Source organism: Carcharhinus amblyrhynchos, chromosome 25 (assembly GCF_965287045.1).
Source record: "Carcharhinus amblyrhynchos chromosome 25, sCarAmb.v2.hapA, whole genome shotgun sequence".
NCBI lineage: Eukaryota > Metazoa > Chordata > Chondrichthyes > Carcharhiniformes > Carcharhinidae > Carcharhinus > Carcharhinus amblyrhynchos.
The window spans coordinates 7,800,136-7,822,753 of NC_137348.1; the positions used below are offsets into that span (position 1 = coordinate 7,800,136).

Genomic DNA, 22,618 nt, shown 5'->3' on the forward strand with positions numbered 1-22,618 from the left:
TTAAATTGCTTTGTCTAATGATTTTGAACACAATCGTTTGGAGGAAGTAGGACTTCCGGACAATTGCTGCTCAAACCCTTACCTGGTCGACCCATGTTGGACGCGGTGGGCTTGAGGAGGAGTTCTTGGAATGCTGCAGGGACAGTTTCCTCGAACAGTGTGTGTTGGAGACGACGAGGGAGCGAGCTATCTTGGATCTGGTGTTATGTAATGAGGCGGGTAGAATTAGGGACCTTGTGGTGAAGGATCCTCTTGGGAAGAGTGATCATTGTATGGTGGAGTTTCTGGTGCAGATGGAGGAGGAGAAAGTGGGTTCCTGGTCGTGTGTCCTTTGTTTGAACAGAGGGGAGTATGGTAGGATGAGAGAGGAATTGGTGAATGTTGATTGGGGGAGTGTGTTGGAAGGTAGGTCTGCTGAGGAACAGTGGAGGATCTTTAAGGAGATCTTTCTTGGTGCTCAGCAGAAATTTATTCCGATAGTTAAAAAGGATCGGAGGAGGAGAGGTAATCAGCCGTGGATAACGAAGGAGGTGAAGGAAAGTGTTAAATTAAAAGCGGATGTGTTTAGAGTAGCTAAGAGTGGTGGGCGAGAAGAGGATTGGGAGAGGTTTAAATGTCAGCAAAGAATGACAAAGAAATTGATAAAGAAGGGTAGGATAAACTATGAAGCTGGGCTAGCGCGTAATACAAGAAAGGATAGCAAGAGTTTTTATAAATACATAAAAAGGAAGAGGCTGCCTAGGGTGAACGTTGGACCCTTAGAGGATGAGAAGGGGGACTTAGTGGTAGGGGATGGGGAAATGGCTGAGGCCCTGAATAACTTTTTTGTTTCGGTCTTCACGGAGGAGGACGTGAATAATTTGCCGGGTGTTAGCGATGGAAAGATGGTAGGAGCGGAGGGCCTGAATGACATTATTGTTACTAGAGAGGCGGTGCTCGACAGACTGGAGGGACTGATTGTGGACAAGTCCCCAGAACCAGATGGAATGCATCCAAGGGTTCTGAAGGAAATGGCGGAGGTGATAGTGGATGCCTTGGTGATTATTTTCCAAACGTCGCTGGATTCTGGGGAAGTACCGGAAGATTGGAAAATGGCTAATGTTACGCCGTTGTTTAAGAAGGGTGGCAGGCAAAAGGCAGGGAATTATAGGCCGGTTAGTTTAACGTCTGTTGTAGGAAAAATGTTAGAATCCGTAATCAAGGAGAAAATAGCGAGGCATCTTGAGGAGAATTGTTTGGTAGAGCAGACGCAGCATGGTTTTGTTAAGGGGAAGTCGTGTCTGACGAATTTATTGGAGTTCTATGAGGATGTATCTAGGGCGGTGGATAGAGGAGAGCCAGTGGATGTGATGTTTCTTGATTTTCAGAAGGCATTTGACAAGGTGCCTCACAAGAGGTTATTGCAGAAGGTCAGGCGGCATGGAGTTGGGGGTAGGGTGTTAGCGTGGATAGAGGATTGGTTGTCAAATAGGAGGCAGAGAGTGGGGGTCAGTGGGTGCTATTCGGATTGGCGGTTGGTGACTAGTGGAGTGCCCCAGGGGTCGGTGCTGGGGTCTCAGCTATTCACCATTTATAAAGATGATCTGGAGGAGGGAACCGAGTGTATGGTGTCGAAATTTGCTGATGACACCAAGATTGGTGGAATGGCAAATTGTGCGGAGGGTGCAGAGAGTCTGCAGAAGGATCTAGATAGGCTGGGCGAATGGGCCAGAAACTGGCAAATGGAATTTAATGTTGGCAAATGTGAGGTTGTCCACTTTGGTAGGAATAATGGTAGGAAGGACTGTTGCTTATGTGGCGAAAAACTGCAGCATGCAACGGTGCAGAGGGACCTCGGGGTCCTTGTGCATGAGTCGCAAAAACCCAGCCTGCAGGTGCAGCAGGTGGTCAGGAAGGCGAATGGGATGCTGGCCTTCATAGCGAGGGGGATTGAATATAAAAGTAGGGAGGTCTTGCTGCAGCTGTATAGGGCACTGGTGAGGCCGCAGCTGGAGTACTGTGTGCAGTTTTGGTCGCTGTACTTACGCAAGGATATTTTGGCCTTGGAGGGAGTGCAGAGGAGGTTTACTAGGCTGATTCCGGAGTTGAGGGGGTTGAATTATGAGGAGAGGCTGAATAAACTAGGCTTGTACTTGTTAGAGTTTAGAAGAATGAGGGGAGATCTCATTGAGACGTATATGATGTTGAATGGGATGGATAGGATAGAGGTGGAGAGGCTCTTCCTGCTCAGAAAGGACAGTCGGACTAGAGGACACAGCCTCAGGATAAAGGGGGGGCGGTTTAGAACAGAGTTGAGGAGGAACTGCTTCACTCAAAGGGTGGTGAATCTCTGGAATTCTCTGCCCGTTGAAGTGGTGGGGGCTGCCTCGCTCAATATTTTTAAGACGTGGGTTGATGGGTTTTTGATAGGCAAGGGGATTAAGGGTTATGGGGAGAGGGCGGGAATGTGGAACTGAGCCACGACAGATCAGTCATGATCTTATTGAATGGCGGGGCAGGCTCGAGGGGCTAGATGGCCTACTCCTACTCCTATTTCTTATGTTCTTATGAAATTCTGCGAGGGATTCCACAGAGTGCTGCCCCAATCTGGTACTGGGGAGCCAGGAACTTAGGGGCCAATCTGGCCAACTTAAAGTACAAATGCATTTCAAACATCCTCATTCCCCTCATTGTACCCCTTGATTGGTCCTTTCACCAAAAATAATTTCAGCTATCTCATGCATTTGCCAGCACTATCCATTTGGCTGCTGGAAGTGCAACACATTCTTATTTGAAAATTACTTGATTCAGAAATTTTGAATGTTTTTTTTCAAGCATTGGATTCCCACTTTGAAATGTTCTTTTATTTGTATCATTAAAAATAATTGGATAATCCAAAGTTAACAGCACCAAAAATCTGAGGGTGTAGATTGGTCAATTCTAAATTGCCAACTTTCCTTCGAATAAGCTTTAGCCTATGTTCTTAAGGTATGTCAAACCAGTTTCTCTGTAGCTTTCAGCAACTTGAGCTGCCCTTTCTCAAAATGTAAGCAATCCACCTTAAATCTCAGCTCATTGCTCGGGCATCTAATCCTTTACATGACTTTAACTGTTTCCTCTGCCCCTTTCCTAGCTGGATGCCCACATTGTCTGGACTTGCATGTCATTCTGTAGCTGAATGCAAATCCTATATAAATGCAAATTTTTAAAAATGCTTTTCACAACCATCAGACATTTCAAGGAAGTATGGTTACTATTGTAATGAAGACAATACAGTAACCAACGTGCACTCGGCAAGCTCCCAAAAAACTGCAAATGTGGTGATGACTAGATTATTTTTGTGTAAGATGTTGATTGAGGGATAAATATTGGCCAAGGCAGTATAGTCCTTTGGGATTTTTTACCTCCATCTGAGAAGACAAATGGGGCTTTGGTTTGATCTCTCATCTGTAGGGCTTGCCTCCAACAGTGCAACATTCTTTCAGTACTGTACTAAATTTTTGTGCCCAGCCTCGAGTGACAGTTGAACCTAGAATCTTGTGGTTCCACTGAGCTATGGCTAATGTGGCTGTATTTTGTTTTATTCATTTTGTGGGATGTGGACGTTGCTGCCTAGGCCAGCCTTTTATTGCTTGATGAACTGCCTTCATGAATCCTTTCAGTCCCCTGTGGTCTAGTACACCCACAGAGCTGTTAGTGAGGGGTTTTCAGGAATTTGACCTAGCGAAAGTAAAGCAACAGCAATATATTTCCAAGTCGGGGTGATGAGTGGCTTGGAGGGTAACTTCCAGTAGTGGTGTTCCATGTTTCTGTTATCCTTGTCCTTCATCATGGATTGGAAGGTGCTGTCTAATTACGTTGGTGCTTATGCCTTGTCCCCTCTGGCCCTAAGATCTTTTTTTCCCCATCTCTGCTGAAGATATTTACCCATACCTTTCATTCCTTAACTGTGGTGTGATATACCCTGTAGTTCACCAGCATTTGCCTTGTATTTTTGCCACTTGTCTTTTCCGTGCACTCTTAAAGAACTACCACCACGTGTCAGCCTAAGCTATTTAGATTCCTCTCTTTGACTTCTGACCTGGAAAGGTGGAGCTAGAAATAATGTTTTCATTGTTTGAAAACAGTGTACTCTTGAAGAACGCCACAGGGTATCTATTAGTATATGTTAAATATTGCAATTGATGCACTGCTGTGAATATAGAGAAACCTTAAGATTAGTTGACAGATTATTAACACAGCAGTGCAGTTCCTTAGTGTCCACTAATCTAATATTTGTGAGCAGAAGACTTTTTTCCCTAGATCTGGGAGCTGTATGCCCATGACTGCAGTGTCCACAAACATCTCAAAATGTGTTAAGGATTTATTAATTTTGAATACGATGGAAATTACAGTGTAATTGCATAAAATGGAGCTTTGTGCTTGGTGTGGTGGCTGCTGAATAAAGAAGCATAAAATTTCCCTGTGTGAAATTGGCTATGAATAAGAAAAATCTCTTCATCATGCCAATTCTTCCACTTGACTTCTTGCCTCCTGCTAAAATGGCAGGGTTTTGCCAGGTGGAGCACAAAGAGGATTGAAAAATACTGCTTTTTATAGATTTCATGTTATGGTTTCAGTTAAGTAGTCCCAATTATATGGTGTCCAACCAGAGGCAGAGAGAGATGAATGATGATTTAAATTGAGTTTTTGCTTAATTGACCAGGTGTCTGAATCTTGGGCTCACAAACAATGTCCAAGAAATAGACTTCCAATAGTGATGGAAAGATACAGTATTTTGACTCTTTCATTACAAAAGTTTTTAAGATGTTCCTTTTCCATTTAATGAGATTAGCTTTCAGTACTTGTCTTTGAACTTCAGAGTTGTCTCAACACTATTTAATTAATTTGAAAAAGACTAAATACTGCAAATGCTGTATGTGAAGTATTAGCAGAAAATGATGGAGAACCACAACAAGTCAAGCAACGTCTGAGAGACGCAGGTACCTGTAACACATCTGGTGTGTTACTATTTGTCCGAACTGGAACATGAAGCAAATACAGACTTGGAGAAAGGAGAGAGAATGAAGAAAGATCAAAATGGAAGTTGCATAACAGGGTGGAAAGCAGAATTAATTTAACAAACAAAATGATTACCAGCCTCTACATCTGGAAAAATGAGAGCAGTGGGTTCTGATCTGAAATCGTCGGAACTTAATGTTTTAGTCCAAAAAGTTGTTATGTACCTAATTCAACACATGAGCTGTGTATTCCATTGAGCAATGTGGGAACAGTGTAGGAAGCAGATGACAGCAAGGCCAAAGTAGAAAAGTGTTAAAACTGTTAGCAAGTGGAAGCTCAGGAGCATGGTTGCAGACTGAAAGGAAGTGTTCAGCAATGCAATCACTGAAGCTGTTTTGTTTTCCGAACGTTGAGGCTGTAATGTGAGCAGTGACTGCAGTACACAGAGCTGAAAGAGGTACATTGTTTCACTGAGGAGAAAAGACACTTTGGGTGGTGCTTGATTGGTAAGGGGTTGGGCTCTTGGAGGGAATGGAAAAGTGGCCAAGTGTTGAAGGGGGTTGGTCATTTTGGAATTTTGAAAGGGAAGGGCAGGGATGTGAAAATCCAAATTAGGAGCAAGAGTAGGCCATTTGACCCTTCAGCCTGCTCCACCATTCATCTTTAACCATTCCTCCACCTTAACACACCTTTCCTATCTACCTGCTACCCTTTTGACTCCCTTGTTAATCAAAAATCTATTTAACTTTGCTTTAAAAATATTCAATGATGCAGCCCTTACCACTCTGAGGATAAGGGTTTCACAAAGTCATGGCCATCAAGATGCTAGCCTCCATTTTAAATGGGAGATCCCTTATTTTTAAACTTTGCCTCTAGTTTAGATGTGAAAGTAAGTATTTTAAAGAGAATAAAGAATGTTTTTGGGGCTGATCAGAAAGGCACAGTATGAATTGCTGAATGTGAGGGCTAGTGGGGTGGAAGGTGAGGATAGGGGAAGGCTGTTCTGGGTTAGAGGTGGGTGGGCAAAGGTTGAAGTGAGAAATTGGACACTGTCAGGTCCACAAGCTGTGATACAAGGAAGTGCTCTGTTATGGTAAAAGGAACACATCTGAAGAACTGATGTGAAACTTAAAATTATCAGAATGTATGCTACAGAGAAACTGAAGAATGGAATAGAGGCTATATGGATGTTTTTTAAAGTAGAAACTGATCATCTTTCTTCCCTCTCCTCAATCTAATATTCTCTCAACGATGTGAATTTATTAGTGTATGTGGTGTACTCGAGCATTCCAAGGGGCTTCGCAGAAGCATTGTCAAATTTTGTGATATAGAGCCAGACAAAAAGATATTAGGGGAGATGACTGACAACATTGTTAGTGAAACGTTTTAAGGAGTATCATAAAGGTTAGTATCATAATACCATCAATTAATAGGTATTTTCCTTCAACGTTTTTGAGCCTGTCATAATCTTCTATTAAATTCCCCCTCAGTGTCTTTTCCTCCAAATAAGCAACCTCCAGCCTTTCCAACTTAACCTTGTAACTGAAATTGTAAATTTGTAATCCACATAGTTTGCCACTCCAAGTTTGATATCATCAAATTTTGAAATTTCACTTTATTCCAAGTTCCAAGTCATTCATGTGCAGGTGTAGCAGAATAATCAGCAGACCCAGCACTGACCTTTGGGATCACCACTGGCTGCCTCCCTCCAGTTCAGAAAAACAATTGACCGTGACTTGTTGCTTTCTGTCCTTAAGCCAGTTTTTTAAATATTGAATTGAGTACTGACCTTTTCCGTAAGCCTTCACTTTGTTTATCGGCATTTTGTGATATCTTGTAAAATGCTTTCATAAAATCCACAAGGACAACATCATTGCATTCCTTTTATCATCCTCCTCTGTTACTTTATCAAAAATTGAGTTAAATTAGTCAGTTCAGATCTGCCTTTTACAAATGTGCACTAGCATTGAATTAACTCAGACTTCTCCAAATGTTTGCCTTACCCACCACTGATTTTAAGCTAAAAGCTTAATTTGGAATTTGAAACAAGAATTGAGCGCACCTAGACTCAACGTCGGCTCCATTCTTACTCCACGGATGCTGTCAGACCCGCTGAGATTTTCCACCACTGATTTTAAGCTAATTGGCCTGTAGTTGCTTTTACCCTTTCTTTGAATAACAATTGCCAGATCTTGAAAGTTTGTAGGACTAGAGAAGGTTACAGAATAGGGAAGGATGAGGCCATGGAGGGATCTGAAAAAGAGATGAGAATTATTAAAATCAAGGCATTTCTCAACCTGGAGGTCAACATGCACAGAATTGATGGGTGCTCTTTCACGCACTCTTAATTGAATCACTGTACACCAAGATCCTGCAGACAGCAATGATTAGCAAGAGCAGTTGGTGAATTTTTGGAGTTGAATGGAGGAGAAAACTTGATCAAAATATTGAGAAATTTCTGTTGTGAAATGTGCTGTTACCTTGCATCTACCTCCAGCCGCGATGAAGCACGTAGGGCTTCAGTTTAACTTGCAAGCCATGGGCCTTCCAACATTGAAGCACTGGACTGCGGTATCACTGGTCTCCTGCTGCTTAATATACCTTCTTATTCCATGTACGCCTTGTGATTTTGTTTTGCAAATCAAAAAGCTTTCATCGAACAAAACAGGGTGGAAAAATATTCCTGTTTCTTGTGTCAGACCTGGCATTTTGGCTGGGCTCCAATTCCAGGAAGGTACAGTTGCAATGCTACTTCATTTCTCTGTTTGCACAATAAATAGAGAAGAATAAGAGGCTTATCATTGTCTCATCATCCCACTTGATCTTAAGTGAACGTTGGACAAAGCATCTTTTGGGAAAGTCTATTTAATTGTCAAGAAGCATCACAGGTGACTAACGTTCAAGAAAATTTACAGCACTAGTCATGAAAGAGCTATTCAGCCTAATCCCACTTTCCAGCTCTTGATTTGTAGCCCTTTAGGACACTCATATCCAAGTATTTTCATGCAATAAAGAGTTTGTGCTTGTAACCACTCGCAGACAGAGTTCCAGAGTCCCCACATCTCTGGGTCAAAATCTTTCTTTTCAACACCCCTCTAACCCTTCTACCGATTACTTTAAATCGATACCTCCTGGTTATCGATCTCTCTAAGGAAAATCGGGGTCCTTTCCTATCCACTCTATTTAGACCACGCAGGATTTTATATACCTCAAGTAAATCTTCCTTTGGCCATCTCTGATATAAAGTAAACACTCCATCCTATCAAATAATTCCAGATAATTAAAATTTTCCATTCTTAGCAACATCCTTGTGAATATCACCACAGTTTTGGTATTCTTGTGTCCTCCTGTAAAATGGTAATGAGCTGTGTGTAGTATTCCAGCTATAATGTAACTTAATGTTTTATTCAATTCTAGCGTGAGTCCCGTGTTCTTGGAGATCCCTGGCTGATAAAGAAAGTAGCCCGTGTGCTGCCTTAACCATCTTCAGAGATCTATGGACATGCACTTCAGGGCCCTTCAGCTCATTTATACTTCCTGGTATCTTGCCACTTATTGTGTATTTCCTCACTTTTTGTTGTTTCCCAGTGCAACACACTTCACTTCTGGATTGAATTCCATTAGTAAGAAGTCTGACAACACCAGGTTTAAGTCCAACCGATTTATTTGATAGTAAACTCTCATGCTTTCGAGATTTCCCTCCAACGCCGGCATCTCCACATCTTGAATTCCATTTGCAGCTCCTCTGCTCACCTTACCATTCCACTGGAATATTCCTGCTGTCCACAGCTTCCATTCTCATCATCACATATGTGATTAATTTTTGTTGTTCCTGCCTGATCCTACATTAGCCATGTTTTGCTGGTTTTATTAACCTGTACATAATTGCTCTTGGAGTTGATTTGATTTATTATTGACGCATGTATTAACATACAGTGAAAAGTATTGTTTCTTATGCGCTCTACAGACAAAGCATACTGTACGTAGAGATGGAAACAAGTGTGCAGAATGTAGTGTTAGTCATAGCTAGGGTGTTGAGAAAGGTCAACTTAATGGAAGGAAGGTCCATTCAAAAGTCTGATGGCAGCAGGGAAGAAATTGTTCTTGAGTCAGTTGATACATTACCTCAGACTTTTGTATCTTTTTCCTGACAGAAGAAGGTGGAAAAGAGAATGTCTGGGTGCGTAGGGTCCTTTTTGTTATGCTGGCTGCTTTGCTGAGGCAATGGGAAATGTAGACAGGAGGCTGGTTTGCAGGATGGATTGGGATACATTCACGACCTGACATGAGAACAGATGACCAGAGATGCTAGGAGTGTTTGTTAGCTCAGGTATAGGAGGACAAATGTGTTGGTTTTTCTCTCTTTTTGATCTTGTCACCCCTTCACTGCTTCCCTTTCTGATCAGAAACTTGCCATATTTATTTTTGAGTTCAGGGGACTGAGGTTGTGGATAGAGTGATGAGAGGTTGTGGGTTTGTTTATTATTTATTAGTGTCACACTTGCACTACTCTGCAGTGAAGTTACTGTGAAAATCCCCTACTCGTCACATTCCAGCACCTTTCAGGTACACTAAAGGTGAATTTAGCATGGCCAATGCACCTAACCAGCACGTCTTTCGGACCATGTGAGGAACCTGGATCACCTGGAGGAAACCCACGCAGACAGTGGGAGAATGTGCAAACTCCAGGCAGTGACTGAAGCCGGGAATCAAACCCAGCCCCTGACGCCGTGAGGCAGCATTGCTAACCATTGTGCCATCAAGTGCATAAATCCACATTGTTATCTTTATCTGTTGTTAATATAGCATCATCCATTACTTTTAAATCCAGTTTGTAGCAGACTCTTGTAAATTTATATTGTATTTAAAGCTGTGTGTGTTTTGGCCTGACCCATGCTGTGTCATGATGTAAACTTGAAGTATTCAGTAAGAACTCAACATTTTTATGGCTTTGTATTGAGGTTCAATTAAAAATAGGTCTATTTATTTTCTCATGAAAAATTACCAAACGTATTCAAAGATTCTTAGCTGGAGGTTTCTGTAATTACTACACCATACTATGTAAGGTTTTGGACCTCTAGCCTAAAGAAGAATATACTTGCCATAGAGGAGTGCAGTGGAAGTTCACCAGACAAATTCCTGGGGTTTTTCTGAGTGATGGATTTGAGACTGGGCCTGTATTCTTGAATTTAGAATGAGTTGTGATCTCAAGGGGTTAGACAGGGTAGATGCAGGAAGGATGTCAGCTGGGTGGGAATGTTGATCTAGAGCCAGGGGACACACTCTCCTCATGAGGAGGGTGGGGGGCATTTTAGGACTAGGAGGAGGAGAAATTTCTGCACTTGAGTGCAGAATCTTCGGAATTCTCTACTCCAGAGGGCTGAAGAGGATCAGCCATTGACTATGCTCAAGACAGAGAACAATTAGATTTCCATATCTCCTGTGACATCAAGAAACATGGGATAATGTGGGAAAATGACATTGAAGAGGATGGTCAGTTGAATAGCAGAGCAGGCTCAAGGGGCTGAATGGCCAACTCCTCTGTTGCTATTGGGGTGGCACAATGGTTAGCACTGCTGCCTCGGACCTGGGTTCAGTTCCTGACTTGGGTCACCATCTGTGCAGAGTCTGCATGTTCTCTGGGTGCTCCGGTTTCCTCCCACAGTCTGAAAGATGTGCTGATTAGGTGCATTGGCTATGCTCAATTCTCCCTCCAATGTACGCAAGCAGGCATAGAGTGTGGCGACTAGGGGATTTTTACATTAACTTAATTGTAGTGTTACTGTAGGCCTACTTGTGACACAAATAAATTTAAAAAACTGAAATTAGTCCTGCACCTTAAATCAGTTAATATAAAAACATAGAAAATGGGTGCAGGAGAAGGCCCTTCAAACCTGCACCACCATTCAATACGATCATGGCTGATCATACACTCTCAGTATCCCACTCCTACTTTCTCTCCATATCCCTTGATCCCTTTAGCTGCAATGGCCATGTCCAACTCCCTCATGATATGATTTTAACTGCTTGGCAATGCTGGGTTGAACTGTGCACATCATTTTTTGGGCCTTGATGTTCTGAATAAAATTTATAGAATATTTAAGCCATCAGATATTTAGGTAGGCCAACCTTCTGGGTCAGATTTCAGCTGTTGAGTGGGACTTGCAGAGAAGTATGTCCCTATAGTGACAAGGAGGGACAATTGCTATTGTACTCTAGACTACACATTTACACTGCTTTTCAACCCTATATTATCAGAATTTATCCCAATCTTTTTTAAGGTATGGATAACCTCCAGTATTCAACCAGGTACACACTACCATTAAAAGGGTGGGATTTCTGTGTGAACTTGAAATAAATTCTTTGAAATCTTGTATATATTTGTAGTGCTGAAGAAACCTTTTTTTTGCTATAGCCACAATTTCTGTGCCTGGCCATAACTACTTGCATTCTGCATTTCAAGCAGATGGGTATCTTTGTCCCTTTTATTAGCTGTAATAAGATCATAAGAAATATAGAATTATACAGTGCAGGAGGCAATCCATCCCAGGTGCCTGTGCTGCCTCTTTCAAAGAGTTATTGCATTAGTTACGCTCCATTGCTCTTCCTCAGGGCCCTGCAGCTTTTACCTCTTCAAGTATGTATGTATGTATGTATCCAATTCCTTTTGAAAGTAGCCATTCAACCTGCTTCTATCATCCTTTCAGGCAATACACTCTAGGTCATGATTTGCTGCATTATAAAAAGTCTCTGTCTCCCCTTTGATTCTTTTATTAGTTTAAACCTATTTCCTTTGACAACCTCTTCAGTTTTGAATACCTCCATTAAATCTCCTCTTGCAGGTCTTTTTTCTGTAAGTTGTTTAATTTTGTTTATTAGTTTGTACATTCTCTCCCTCCGCTCTGTTATGTTAACCTGTTTCTAGCATTTCACATCAAACAGATGTCCTGGACTAGCAATTCAATAAATTTGATAACTGGAGCTGATATGCTTCCATAAGCCCCACCCAGACCCAGTCCACTGCAATTGTTCAATCAGTGTTTTGGATAGAATATACAACAAAATGGATTTTAAAAATCAATTGTAGAGAATGAAAGTGAATACAGAGCCAAATGAAACTTTATCTCTGAAAGAGGGAGTAGCATTGTTACTACATGGGGCATTGAGAGAGCAGTGCAGAGAAACCCTTGCCAAATCTACAATCTCCAAAATTCATACAAGAATAAATTAAGTGTCGTGGATGGCCATTGAACATAGTTTGGTTACCTTAAACCAAAAAAAGAAAATGCTGGAAAATCTCAGTAGGTCTGGCAGCATTTGTAAGGAGAGAAAAGAGCTGATGTTTTGAGTTCAGATGATACTTTGTCAAAAGTTGGTTACCCTAAAATTTGGAATAGGGTTTATTTTTCCACCAATGTGAAAGGCTTGGGGAAACCCTGCCTGAAAATATTGGTGTCTACTAACCAGAACTTAAAATACTGAAAGAATACTGGATATCTTTGAGCATTGATCTTGGTGCACCTTAATGGTGACAATTAATTCTGCAGATGCATAGAGTTTCTGTGGTTGTTTGAAATAAGCTGTTGTAGTGGTTTGGTTTTGCAGTGCCAGAACCTGGGTATTGTTAAAGCTTTTCATCTGGCAATTGTCAGTATAGGTACAAAAATTCCAAAGTGAGCAACAAATTGTACTGTGAGGAAAGAGGTGTTGGCTGATCTGTAAGTTGGCTCTGGTTAAAATGTTGCCATGTTTAAAACACCAGGGAGCTGTTGTTTCTGTCCATGCCTTCATGTTTTTATTTATTGAATAAAGATACAAAGTCTAGATATATTTCTTTTTGTCTGCATGTGAATATACGTATCTGCAAGCAAAATTGCGAGCTTAACTGATTTAAATTGGTTGTTAGTGTGATTCTTAGCACAGTTGGGTTGTTTGGCAAATGCTGTCCAATTATGTAATGACATCTAATGTTGGACATTATGTTCTGAGTTATGCATGCATGAATTTTATTCTGCCTACTGAACAGCTGAAGTCATGTGCTATGATCCGCACCAACAATTGGTATGTATGGCCTACATACCTGGCGGTGAACCAGCTGTTGCTCAAAGTTTGGCAATTTCGTATATATGGCGTGAGCCATTTACTCTGTGAAAGCTTGATCTGAAATAGAATGCAACAGGTATCCTGTGTGATAATGGCTACCCAAAGCAGTTCATTGCTCGCTGTGTAAAGCACATACACTACTTTTGGACCTGCAAATTGCTGTATCTCAAATTACCTTGGAAGGATAAAGTATCTCAATTTTGAGTCAAAAAGATGTCTGTCAACCACACAACTAAGTAACATGCTATATGAATTTTGGTACTGATGTGATGTGGGAGTGTAGGATATGCTTCCACTGAGTGATAGTAAATCTCTTTGACTGTTCACAATAGGCAAGACAATCCATGCTCTCAAACTCTGGCCATAATGTCTAATGTTAGATGTGATTCCGCGATTAAGCAGCATTTTCTGAACAATCCCAAGACTGCTAATTACACTAACAACCAATTTAAGATCATCAGCCAGGCTTGCTGCATTGCTTATTATGTTTGCTTGAGGCTACATATATACATATATTCTAAAGACAAAACTTGCGTGCTTCACCCAGCCTCGTTTTACTTCTAGATGTTCTGAGCCAGTATCCTGTCTCACAGTTGCATTGATGTCATCATTTACTAACAATGCCATCCCCGACTTCATTTTCCTTTTTACCTTTTCTTCCTAATATCTAGTTTGACCCTGCAGTCATGTCTCCATAATAGCCAATTATATTGTACCCATTTACAACTAATTGCTTTGTTAATTCGTCTCCTTATTGTGAATGCTCTGTTCTTTCAAGTACATTACCTTTAAATTTGTCCTTTTAACATTATTGCACATCTTATTTTGTATTATGGCTCTGTTTGCTTCTCATCCTTGTTTCCTCTGCCTTTCACCTGTGTCTTTGTTTCCCTCTTATGTTTCCCCGCTCAGGTTTCTATCTCCGGCCACTCTAGACTCTCCCCATAGTAATAGCTACTGTCCCTGCAAGGATATTGGTCCCTGAACAGCTTGTACAAGTCCCATCTTCCCCAGACCTGGTTTCATTGCCTCCAGAACTTAAATCCCTCCTAACCTCCCTTATCCAAGAGGTTGCTCTACTAGAAGTCTGTGACAGAAGGGTCTTGGTTAATACTAATACAAGATAGCGGCCCAAAAAATGCACATGAATTACTTAATGCACTGAGTTGGCTTGAAATAAGAATTATTTTTTATCAATGCTGGTTGTTGACTCAAACCAGGAACTGAGCATATGTTCTGGACCAATACTGCCATGACCCAGTGATAGTGAAGGAACGATGATATAGTTCCAAGTCGGAATAGTGAGAGTGGAGAAAGTGAATGTGAAAGGTGGTGGTTGGGCTGCCACTCAAGCTTGTGTGGTGTTGGAACTGCATGCTCTCAGGCAAGTGGAGAGCATTCCAGCTGACTTGTAACTTGTGTCTTGTAAATGGTGAACAGGCTTTGGTGAGGCAGGAGGTGAGTTACACTGCACAGAATTTTCCGTCTTTGCTTTGTGGCCACAGAATTTATATGGCTGATCAAGATCGATGGTGGGAGATTTGGTGATGATACTGTTGAATGTCATGGGGAGACATTCACTGCCTTGCACTGTGTGGTGTGAATATCATTTGCCACAGCACTGTGGATGTTTCTACACCAGATAAATTACAGTGGTTCAAGAAGGCAGCTCTCCATCTTCCAAGGGCAATTTGGATTTAGGCAGTAAATGCTGGTCTAGCCACATCCCACGACTGACTAAAGAAAAAAGTGAGTCAAATTGACAGGAAGAGGTCGAGATGGTTCATCCACCTGACGCTCTTGGCTAAAGGTGGTTGTAAGTGACCCCTCCATCACTGAGGGGAGTGTGCATTGTGCATTATTTCAGGTTCCTGTTTTATGTATATATAAAAACCCTATGGCATTGAAAAATGCCAAAGTTTAGCATTGTCCTGACCAAAGCAGCCCTTTTTACCAGTTTCAAGGAAAATCATTCATCTTGATGCTTTTTGTTGGATCATGATGTGTACAAAATGGGTGTGAAATGATGGCAAGTGATTACATTATGAAATATTGACTCAGGAACTGTGTAAATGCAACTTTGCCCCAATGTACAGGACTTTAAGGAAACCAGAGATGATGTGAGAATTATGTTTTTATAAACTTCCACTTTCTACAAGGGATTTTTTTTTACCTTTCTCTCTGTGGATGTTTTTGCATATCTGATTATCATTGTTACATCCCTTTTTATGATGTGGGTCACTTTTTTTTTACAGTTTCAGACTCAACTAGCCATTGTTTATTCTAAATTTATCAAATTGCCAAAGAATTTTTAATGTCTTTTTAAAGTTAATTTATTATTGTTGCAAGTAGGCTTGCATCTACACTGCAATGAAGTTACCGTGAAAATCTCCAAGTCACCACACTCTGGTGCCTATTCAAGTACACTGAAGGAGAATTTAGTGCAGCCAATCCACCTAACCAGCAAGTCTTTCAGACTGTGGGAGGAAAGCGGAGCACCCAGAGAAAGTCCATACAGATACTTGGAGAATGTGCAAACTTCACACAGACTATAACCCAAGGCTGGAATTGCACCCAAGTCTCTGACACTGTGAGGCAGCAGTGTTAACCACTGTGCTGCCCTTTGAACCGGCAAATAAATGATAATTGGAATAAAATGAATTAAAAGGCAGCAATGTAAAATACAAGGCTCATCTTGGGAGTGAAAATACATTTTGAAATTTTACTAGAGAGGCCTTCCATTGTTTGCTGGAGCAGAGAGAGAGCTAAGATTTTACCTGTTAAAAACCTGTTTAAAATAAGTTTAAAGCACTTTGTTCTTTGTAGAACTGTTTAAAGCATTTATTTATTGTATTTACTGCTTTAAGAATTCTGAGGGAGTGGTTAGCAGGCAGTTGTGGGACATCAGCTTTAAATCAGCGCCAGGTTTAAAAGGAGGCCTGGTGTAGACAGTGGGCGTAGAAAGGGCAGCGGAGTGAGTGGGAAGCAGAGTGAGCTACTAGGACTTAATATCAAAAAGGGCTGGAGGGGAAAAAAGGCCAGGTGAGTTCGTTTGAAAAACAAAAAAACAAAAAAAAATTTTTTTCAAAACTACTACAGTGAATAATGGAGGGGCATGTGATGTGTGGTTTCTGTATGATGTGGGAACTGGTGGACCTAAATATTTTTATTTTTTTTTAAGACGCGGGTTGATGGGTTTTTGATAGGAGAGGGGATTAAGGGTTATGGGCAGAGGGCGGGAAAGTGGAACTGAGCAGCGACAGATCAGCCATGATCTTATTGAATGGCGGGGCAGGCTCGAAGGGCTGGATGGCCTACTCCTGCTCCTATTTCTTATGTTCTTATGAAATATAGACTGGATCATAATAAAGCCTATATTTTTTCTGTGCTTTATCATGTAGTTTTCCTTTTTTGACGTGAACTAGCAGCTGAAAGCAGTAAAGTTTAGCATTCTTAGAGAATGAACAGCTCTGCGCATTTGGTGGTTTGATCAGTTTATTATGAACTTACTGATTGAAAACTTGTATTCTTTGTCCATCAAGCATAGTATTGTTCATTCTGAAAAGTTACAAGAACCCACATCGAGCACAATGAAAAACAATTCTGCGCTGCCCCACCCCAGTAATGAGTCTTGAACCCCAGCCTCGGCAGAAAGCTCTTCCTACACCTTTATTTCTCGCAACGCTTGACCATAACAAACTCAGAATTGGCAATTCATAGGCAATTCTATACTGTTGATTTGTGACCACTGGACATTGCATTGAGAGCTTTAATTGACTGAACTGTGCAGCAGTATAAAGGGAATTCCCACCTCATTGGTCAAGATTGGATTGTAATTTTTAATTCATTCGCAGAATGTGGGCATTGCTGGCAGCATTTTGCATTTATTGCCCATCCTGATGTAGTTGAGTTGCTTGCTAGCAATTTCAGAGGGCAGTTAAAAATCTACATCTTCATGGGTCTGGAGTCGCACTTGAGCCAGGTTGGGTAAGGATGATTGAGTGAACCACGTGTTTTGTTTTATAAACAGTCTGGTAGTTTCATGGTCACCCTTAATTCAATTTTTTATTCCAGAGTTACATTGTTTAAATTTAAATTCTCCTGCTCCTGTGGCAGGATTAAAACTCATCTCTCTAGATTATTAGCCAAAGCTTCTTGGATTATTAGTCCAGCAACGTAACCACTATGCCACTATACTCTTTGTCTGGTCTTTAACACTGAATACTATTGATGTCTGATTGCCCACTGCCAATGGCATACACTAGAATAGCAACCTCTAGAGATCTGCCAACAATGCAGAATTGCAATTTTTCAGATTTCTTGAGATGTTGCCAGCTCCGCCATCCTCTTTTTATTAGGAAGAATTTTGTTCTAGAGCAGAGGTATTAATAAATGATGTCTTTCTCCATTAATAGGTGGGTCAGAATTACACAAGATTTTGGTAAAGTAACCTGAGAGAAATTCCTCCAGCAAGTAGGTCAGTAACTAAAAGATCGCAGATATATAAAGTATTTGGACAAAGGAACTTGAAGGGGAAATGAGAAATTTCTTTTGTCAGTGGGAGGTTAAATTATGGAACTCACTACCTGAAAGGATGGTGGAATCAGGTTCCAAAGAAAGGACAATTGGGTCTGTTCTTTTAAAAAAAACTCTTTCAAATGGCTGCCTCTCTTGCTGTAAGGTTCTGTGATTCTACATTTAGGTTTTAGTTTTCTGAGTAGATTCCTCCTATTGTACCACAGGTTTTTGGTCACTCGTGAATCACAGGAGGAGGCTATCTGGCTCACCATATCTGCACCTGTTCTCTGAGCGAGTCATTTAGTTCTAGTCTACCCATAACCCTACACATCCTTTTTAAAATAACAGCTGAATTCCCTTTTGAATGCTTCAATTGAACCTGCTTCCATCACACACTCAAGCAGAGCATCCAGACCCTAACCACTCATTGCTTGAAAAAATCTTTCCTTGAATCACTATTGCTTCTTTAGAAATCTATGCCCTCTTGTTCTTGATCCTTTCATGAGGGGTAACAGTTTCTCCATATCTACTCTGACCAGACACCTGGTGATTTTGAATACCTTTATCAACTCTCCTTCCAACCTTCTTTTCTCCAAGGAAAGCAGTCCTAACTTCTCCAATCTGTCTTCATAATTGAAATTCTTCATCCCTGGAACCGTTCTTGTGAATCTTTCCCCTGTGCTTTCATGTTCTTACTAAATTGTGGAATCCAGATTTGGCGCAGTACTCCAACTGACACTGAAACAATGATTTATATAAGCTCAACATAACCTCCTTGTTCTTGTACTTCTCTATTAATAAAGCCCAACATATTGCATGCTTAGCAAATGCTCTCACTTGTCCTGCTGCCTTCAGTGACTTATGCAGGTATATGCTCAGGTCCCTCTGCTTCTGCACACAAGAGTTGTACTCCCATTTTCCACTGCTCCCCTCATGTTCTCCCTACCAAAATGAATCACTTCTCATTTCTCCATATTGAGCCTCATCTGCCACCTGTCTGCCCAATCTGTTAGCTTGTCTGTGTCCTTTTGAAGTTTCACACCATCCTCCTCGCAGTTCAGTGCTTCTGAATTTTGTATCATCCACGAACTTTCAAATTGTACCCTGTCTACCAAAATCTTGGCCATTAATGTATTTGGGTAAAGCAAGCATCCTAACACCTAGCCCCTGGGAATTCCACTACAAACCATCTATTAATCGCTGTTCTGGTCCTGCCACTCAGCCATTCTGTATCCAAATTGCTACTTTCCCTCTTACTGCATGAGGGTTTTCTTGGCAGTGTATCTGACGCCTTTTGGCGGTTTACGTCTTTCATATAGACAGCATTGTCCTCAATGCTGTTTTCTCTTCAAAAAAATCTCCGCGTTAGTTAAATATGACTTTCCCTTAATCAGCCTTTGCTAGCTTTCCTTAATTAACCCACATTTGCCCATGTGACTATTAATTTTGTCCTGAATTATTGTTCCTAGACATTTCCCCATCACTGAAGCTAAACTGACTGGCCTGTAGTTGTTGGGCATATTCTTTTTTGAACAAGGGTGTACTGTTTGCAATTCTCCAGACTTCTGGAGCCACCCCTGAGTCCATTGAAGACTGAAATATTATGGTCAGTACATCAGCAATGCCCACACTCAATTCCCATAGTATCCTTGGGTACATCTCATCCAGTCTCAGTGCCTTACGAAGTTTAAGTACTGATAACACATCCAGTGCCGCTACCTTTTCAATTTTAAACCTTGATAATATCTGAATTGCCTGTTGTTCTGTGGCTTGGATAGCATAATCTTCCTTGGTAAAGAAATATGCATAGTATTCATTTTACCTGTGCCCTCTGCCTCCATGTGTAAATTCCCATTTTGACCCATCCTCATCCCCACTATTATAATGCTGGTTGTAGTTCTGTTGTGAAGTTGTCAACTTTCTTCCCCCACGTTAATGGAAGTTTTGAAAATGGAAACAGATATAACCATGTATGACAAACCCTTTCATGTTCACCATTGATTCTTTCTACTCCTATTGCAGTAGGAGAGAAGAGAAAAGAACAGACCCTACTGCATTGGCTATTTTGTTGGAATAGAGAATTTGGAGTGATTTAGTAGAGATTTTTAAATTTGAGGGAATGGATCAGACTCTTTGTTTCTAGATCTAGAGCAGGACAATGTAGATTAAGATCAAATGTCTGAGGTTTAAGATCTGAAACATGAGAAACTTTCTGTGGGCCAATGTTCTGATCACAAGGGGTGAGAGGACAACAGGATTCGATAGAGTTTAGATCCGGGAAGCAAAACTTTGGATGACTTTGGGGCGGCGTGGTGGCACAGTGAGTTAGCACTGTTGCCTCACGGCGCCAGGGACCGGGTTAGATTCCTGGCTTGGTGACTGTGTGGAGTCTGCATGTTCTCCCCATGTCTGTGTGGGTTTCCTCAGGAGCTTTGGTTTCCCCTCTCAGTGCAAAGATGTGTGGGGTAGGTGGATTGGCCATGCTAAATTGCACCTTAGTTTTCACGGGGACTAGCTAGTGTAAATGCATGGGGTTATGGGGATAGGGCTTGCGTGGGATTGTGGTCTGTGCATATTACAAGTAACACTTCGAAATTACTAACTGAAACAGACACTGAAACATTAGAGAATAGGCTAGTTGTATTATGGTGGGATGGGTAAATTAAACGGTGTGGTTGAAGGAGAGGGAATTAAAGCAATAAGAGAACAAGATGGTGGATGAGAGATTTTGGGTTAAACGCTAATGTGGGCTGAATATTCTCTTCCCAGTTTAAATTACACTCAAATTCATTTGACAGTCAGTAAGATTATATCTAACTCTTTCAATGCTTGCAAAAAGTGGCATCTCCTGACCTCATGAAGCAACATTTGATTAGAAGGAGCAGCCTACACTTGGGTACTGATAACTCCTGACTTGTTTGGCAGAGTAAGTAGTGAATAAACTGAGTTGCAAAATAATACTAAGACTTATATTTCCACACTGAGGCAGTGGAACAGTGTTCTCTACATTATTCTATACTTGGGTCCTTTGGACATCTTCAGCTAAATTTCAATACAGCAAAAGACGAAAAAAGCTGGGAATACTTTCGGTGCTGAGCAGGTCAATCAAGTGATGTATTTTGTTTTTGAGAAACCAAAGCAATGAGTCAACGTTTCATGTTGAAATCCCTTGTGATCCTACTTGTGCTTTTGGGTTCCTGTTGGTGGAGAAAGAAACCTGACAGACATTGAAACATAAAGAATTAACTTAACTTTCTCACTCACATCCATGTATCAACATATTATTCATAGTTAGCTTGAACCTACTGTCGATTGTATCTAGTTTGTTTGCACCTCTTCTCCCTCAATTAGTCTGGCATGGGGTTCTTTGTGCCTTGCCCGGCATGAAGTTGGCATTCTTCCAGATCACTTGCAGAACTGTCCATTGTTCCTTTAAAAGAAAACTAATCTGCAGCATTACTGGAGGTTGCAGCACAGAAATTATCACTCTCTCCTGTCAAACTGATAAATCCACTGTCAATTGAAGGCTTTCTAAAAAAAAAGTTGAGATCTCAAATTTTAGAGTAGTGCTGTGAAATGCATGGTTTTAGGTACTGTATGTATAATGAAGAATACATGAGCAATGGATTATGGAAAAACATTTAGTGAAATTAGGCTAGATAAATCTTAAGTGGTGGAGGTATGCATCTGCTGGCCTAAATTAAAAGCATTTTTTGCCTGTCATTAGTCAACTAATGTACTCCTAAGATTTTGAGACTGCAGTAAGGTGCAGAAAAGTGGGTGATTTTTGCCAAGCCTGCTTCAAGAAATCTGTTTGATTTTTCTGTCTTAACTTGGGCAGGTTTGTGGCACAGTGGTTAGCACTGCTGCCTCTCCAGCACGTGGGACCCAGATTAGATTCCTATCTTGGGTCACTGTCTGCGCGGAGTCTGCACTTTGTTCCCGTGTCTGTGTGGGTTTTCTCCAGGTACTCCGGTTTCCTCTCAGTCCAAAAGATGTACTGGTTAAGGTGGATTGACCATGCTAAATTGCCCCTTATTGTCAGGGGGATTAGCAGGGTAAATACATGGCATTACGGGGATATGGTTTGGTAAGATAGTTGTTGGTGCAAGTTTGATGGGCCGAGTGGTTGCCTCCTGCACTATAGAGATTCTATGATGTGTGAAAGTGAACACTTTTCAGCGTTATCACTGGATAGCCATTAGGAGCAAAAACCTTTCTGCTTTTACTTTTCCTTCTCGTTCTTCTCTCTGCCCACTCGCTGAACTCCAGCCAAGAAAATAATGGCACTATGGGGGTGAGATGGTATCTCCTTGCTGATTGACCTAGATTTGCTGATTCAGCACACACTCGGCACTGAAAGTATTTGCTTATTTGGTGTGAGTTCTCAGCTAGCGATGTTTTCGTTATAGGAAGGGCTGATGCTTTTATGCCCCCCTTTGAAAAATTCGGAATTTTATTGTACGTGAGTTACTTTGGGTTGTCTATATACTCGAGTCAGTGTACATCTAAGATCGTTAATTTGAACAGCACAGTGTAAATCATCATCTCACAAGATGGAAACTTGCATTTTGATATTTGTGTCTTGGTGTACAGGTGGGCAAAGGCTTTAGTGACTAACCTGCCAGAATAGGCTATTGTTATCAAAGGCTATATAATAAAGGTTCATTTCAATATGTACTGTTTACCGAAATTCTAGGCACTACTTATTCCTCTTTTTGTAATACGGGAAGACTTGAATTTATGTATAAGATATGCATTCATATAGTATTTTTCACGACTGCTGGACATTTTAAGGCTAATGAATTATTTTTGAAGTGTAGTCATTGTTGTAATGTACAAAATGTAGCAGCCAATTTGCACATGGCTAACTTCAATATAATAATGACCAGCTAATCTGTTTTTGTGATGTTGATGGGCAATAAGTATTGACCAGGACACCATGGATGACTTCTACTTCTAACTCTCCTCCTCTTCAAAATAGTGCCACGGAAATTTGTACAGCCACTTGAGTAGG

The 22,618-nt window shown here is 41.1% G+C and overlaps 1 protein-coding gene across 6 annotated transcripts in view; it reads left to right on the forward strand.

Moving 5' to 3' along the window:
* The window catches only part of LOC145358149 (nucleus accumbens-associated protein 2-like), a 100,188-nt gene that overhangs the window by 19,657 nt on the left and 57,913 nt on the right, over positions 1 to 22,618 (forward strand). Inside the window, exon 1 of one of the 6 annotated variants that reach the window (XM_080211850.1) lies at positions 17,554 to 17,560. The exons of the other annotated variants lie outside the window; for them this stretch is intronic. The gene's annotated coding sequence lies outside the window, so the exon portion shown is untranslated. Of the gene's footprint in view, positions 1 to 17,553; positions 17,561 to 22,618 lie in introns of those variants that run through there. 6 annotated transcript variants of the gene reach the window in all.